Below are 5,236 nucleotides of genomic sequence, written 5' to 3' on the forward strand. Positions count from 1 at the left end.
CATCACAGGGAAGTTGTGAGGATTAAATGCATTGATAAGCACCATGTGGTCACAATAGTGCCTGGCCCATCATAAGAACTTAATAAGTCTACTCTGTACCAAGTACTGTCCTGATGGGTGGGGAGGGAGAAGACAGGGTCTCCATCCTCAAAGATGGCAGTCTTACTGGATAGATGGAACACAGAATTAAAAAAGAGCAATATCAAAGTACTATATTATTGCATTATTTACAATATGAAATACAGCTGGAAACAACCAAGTGTCCATCAAGAGGGGAATGGCTAAGGAAGTGGTTACATCCAGCAATGTTTAGAAAGAGGTTGGGAAAATTCCCATTTTGTTCATATTCGGTGAAAAGGCCAGAAGCAAAATTGCAAGTGTCATACAACTTCAATCATATTTTTGAAAGAATAAAAAGAAACACACTGAAAATTTTAGAGCAGTTACCTCTAGATGGTGCTATTTAGGTGTGGTTTAAAGTTTTTTTAAAACCTGTTTCTAAAATATCTAATAAACATGAATTACTCTTATAATGGGGACATTTCAACCTTTGTTTGCTTTGGGTTACAAACGAATAATAGTGAATATCATTAGCCAGCCATCAGGAAAATACAAATCTAACCACAATGCAATGCCACTTCAAACCTGCAAGGATGGCTTTAACCACAACAGATAATGTGTCAGTGAGGATAAGGAGAAATTGAAACCCTTATTTATGACCTGCTGGTGGGAATGTAAACAATGCAGCTGCTTGGGAAAACAATCTGGCAGTACCTCAAAAGGTTAAACGTAGAGCTACCATAATTCCACAAACCAGCAATTTCAATCCTAAATCATATATACCCACGAGAACTGAAAACATATATTCACACAAAAGCTTGTGCGTAAGTGTTCATAGTAGCCAAAAGTGGAAACAACTCAAACATCTATCAAATTATGGATGAATAAACAAAATGTGATATATCCATATAATGAAATATTACTTAAAAATAAATAGAAATAATGCATTTTAACTTATTTTATTGTAATTATAATTATACTACATATCATGTATCATATCATATCATATCATCATCCTATAAAAGTAGCAAGGCTACCAACTACAACTTTGAAAAATAGGGTTAAAAAATAGGATTGTGGGATTATAGATGGCTGGTGGTGACTCCATAATTATTGTGTATGAGGGATTTAAGATAGCAATCTGATGGAAGGAAGCAGATCTTGAAGTTGCATTTCCATAGCACTTTACATACTAAGGAAAATCAAAGAATGAGGGGGAAGTTATGGTGGAGGGAGAGGGACTAAAGAGACCTAGGATGTCTTTGCTTTTCTCTAATACAAGAACTCTGAGCATGCTGGTGTATTTTCTTTCAGATTGTTTTCCCTAATCAAACTTTTTAAAAAATATATATTTTATTGATTTTTTACAGAGAGAAAGGGAGAGAGACAGAGAGCTAGAAACATCAATGAGAGAGAAACACCCATCAGCTGCCTTCTGCACACCTCCCACTGGGAATGTGCCTGCAACCAAGGTGCATGCCCTTGACTGGAATCGAACCTGGGACCCTTCAGTTCACAGGCTGACGCTCTATCCACTGAGCCAAACCGGTCAGGGCTCCCTAATCAAACTTTTTACACAGTTGCAGTTGTGATGCATAAGCATGATGAATCTGAATGTTTGACTTAATAATAATTTTCCATGCTGTTACACAGATTTTCTGACCACTTTAAAAATTATTTCCTGTTATATAGAACTAACTAAAATTTACTTAACTCTTATTGTTAGATATTTAAGTTACTTCCAATTTTTTACTATAATGAATAATAATATAATTAACATATTTGTTCATATTTTTCCTCATATTTCAAACTATTGTTTGGGGTAAATTCTCAGAATCCCTGCATCAAAGGATCTATATGGGTCTTAAGAAATATTGTAGTCATTTTTAAAAGACATCCTTGCAAATTTAATAACTACCAAATCAATTGTTAGATATAATTGAATATATAACAATTAACAAAGTATACTATATATTGTTGTAGGTAATATTACAATTAACTATATATTATTAAATCTGTTATTTTAATTTCCTTCCTTCCTTCTGTCCTGATTTCTAATAAGGCTAAGCATCTCTCTCTTTCCTTTTTGTAACAGTTCCCCAATAGACCTTTATGTAGCACCTATTCTGTGCTAAGTGGCTCTTTCCGCTGAACCTGTTGGAAGGTAATTGAAGAACAAGGTTGTGCGGGCCTGAGCCTGGTCAGTGGTGGTAGGAAGGAGGAGATGGGGATGCATTCAAGAGACTTTAGGCCAAGTCTAATATCCTCTATGGGATGAGGGATCAGTTGGGTGTAGGGTAAAGTAGAGGGAAGATAACTGACTCAGACTTGACAAACCTAGGAGTTTGGTCATAACACTATTGAACCCAGAAAAGGAGCAGTGCAGCCTGAGGCACATTGAGTTTGAGATACCCAAGGACATCCAAGTGGTGCCTGATACAGTGGATGCTGTGGTACATCCCCCGGATTCCTCTCTCAGGCCCCAAACACTCATTCCCCCACATCTGGAAGTGTTTGTGGCTGAGGGCTTTCAGGTGGGCCCCCTCTTGTGTTTGCCCTTAGCTGAAGAGTGGCCCACGGTCACACTGCCTTCCTAGGCAGCCAACACCCAAGACCCACCGAAGTGGGCATATAAAGGGCGGGCACCTTTGCTCAAGGTAGGACAAATCTGAAGGCCATCCAGATGCCAGAGCTGATTATGGGATTGGTTGTGGCTTTGGTTTTGACCATTCAGTTCCTTCATCCGCCCCATTCTACCTCCTTTCCTCCCTCACTAATGTTGACCCCAAAAGCACTCTCCAATAAACTTCCTGCCTGCTGATCTCCATTTCAGAGTCTAACTTTAAGGAACCAACTTTAGACGGTTGGAAATGCATGTCTGGGCTTGGGAGGACAGTGTGTTTGCGGACAGGGATTCGGGGACCATTTGTTATACAAGAGTGGTACATGGGGAGTAGTGGGTGATATGATGGGATCTGAGGGGCCAGAGAGCAGACACTACATCTCAGGGAAGGAAGGCCTACATTGAGGGGGTGGAAAGAGGAAGAATAGCCAGAGAAGGGAGCTGAGGTATGACAATGCAGGATTGAGAAGGTTGTTTGCAGGAGAGACAGCCAGTCAGGGCCTCTCAGAGGTTGACAGAGTCCAGGCCACTTTTGTTTATTTGAGGGTCAAGGGTACATTAAAAAATGTCTGATACCAATGCACTGTGTTTTTAAGTGTGGTATAATTTAAACCCTTCCATTAATAAATTATTTTAATCTTGATATAAAAATACTCCCCCCCCCCCAAATCTCATTGGAAATAAAAGTACAAAATGTAGACTCTTCGTGGATAGGAAGTCTGGGCTAAAAGTCTCTCCTGGCCACTGACTGTCCCACCTTCCTCTGCACTAGTCACTGCAACCAGCAGAGGCTGACCTGCCCCAAATTTGGGAAACGAAAACAGAAAATAATAAATGTTGGCAAGGATGTGGGGAAATTGGAATCTTTGAGCGTTGCTGGCAGGAATGTACAATGGTGCGGCTGCTGTGGCAAACAAGGCGGAGTGGTGGGCAGTGAGTTAGAGGAACATGCGAACGCCTCCCAAATGCTCAGAAATACATGGGAGAGGGATGCACTTCGTGGCCACCCAAGATTACTGTTATTTGAAGATGGCCTCGAAGACACATTAGGGAGTCTCCAGCTTCTGTGTGGGCAGATGTGTGTTTACTGGACACAAAGGCCGCCCCCATCGTAAGCAGGTGAGAGCAGAGGGAAGGGCTTTCTTCCCAGGGCCAGGAGCTGGGTGTGATGCTCTTGCCCGTTGAAACAGTGTCAGTATAACTCCCACAGATGTAGCACTCTTCTAGAACAGATGTGAATTACTGTGGGCTGTGAGGGCTGAGATTGGGTCCTGAGGTACCGACCTTAGAGGCAACCCAGCCCTTCCTGGCCCAGTGGTTCAGCTCAGCCCTGCTCCTATGGTCCCAATTCTAGGGTCAGGGAAGAAGACCCAGCACAGGAGTTAAGGGCGGTGGGCTTAGTGAGTGCCCTGTGACCCTAGTGTGTTGGGGTGTGGGAGGGGGCACTGAGGAGCCTTCTCAGACCGCAGTTAGGCCTCTTCTGAGGGGCTGAGCTGGGGCTCTGGAGGTTTGGGGTTCTGGCCACATGCCTGCTCCAGTGCTGGGCACCAATTCAGCCTCCCAGCCTTGTCCTTGGTTCTCCAATTCCACCCCACCCCTCTCTTAGCTCAGCAAAGGCTTGGCTGCCTGGGTCTCCCCCAGGCAGGTGTGTAGACAGTGGCAAAGCCCAAGGGAGAAAGCAACCCCATCCCTTCCCCAGGACCATCTTTGTCCCTCTTTACAACCCCTCTCCTAGGATTCCTTTGTGGAATGGAGTGAGAGCCAGAACAGAGTAACCCTCTGGCTTTTATTAAAGATGTGTGTGTGCGTGTGTGTGTGTGTGTGTGTGTGTGTGTGTGTGTGTGTGTGTGTGTGTTGTGGGGAGAGAGAGAGGGAGAGCTGAAAAATGAACGTGTCCCTTTTCCAATTTCCCCACAGCTCCCATCTCCCAGCCCCGCTCATCTGTGCAGGTGGACCCCGGGCTTGTCATTAAGTCTCTGTCTCTGACACCTCTGCAGCTTCCACGCCTGGGGCACCGCTGCCTCTCCCTCTCCATCGCCCGCCCCCTCTCAGCTTCAGCTCATACTGCCACGCAGCATCCCTGAAGCTGCTGCCTCCCACCCCAGCGCCCCACGCACCTGCCATAGATGTAGCAACTAGATAGCTAGAGAAGGAGACAGAGGAAAGAAAAAAAGGAGGAATACAGAGAGCCTAACTAAGTCGAGGAAGATCAATTTTAGGGAGGAGAGAGTCAGTCAGTCTAGCTATTTTATGCTCTTGTCTTCACTTAGCCACCTGCCTACTGCCTGTTTCTCTCCCCCACTTCTCTCTCTCTCTCTTTCTGTGTTTTCATTTGATCTACTTATTATTCATTCATTCATTTATTCTTTATTTACTGATCAAGTCCCAGTTAAAGAGAACTACAAAGTAATTTACATATAAGAAAAATTTTCCAAGCTCCGCTTTTGGAAAAGTTTATTTTTACCCAGTACTCCTTGCTTCTACTCTCTGCCCAAGGATGGCTTGTACCTATTGCCCTCCCCACCCCCAACCCCCCACCAAATCCTTACTCTA

The sequence above is a fragment of the Cnephaeus nilssonii genome (genome assembly GCF_951640355.1).
Source record: "Cnephaeus nilssonii genome assembly, chromosome: 7".
NCBI lineage: Eukaryota > Metazoa > Chordata > Mammalia > Chiroptera > Vespertilionidae > Cnephaeus > Cnephaeus nilssonii.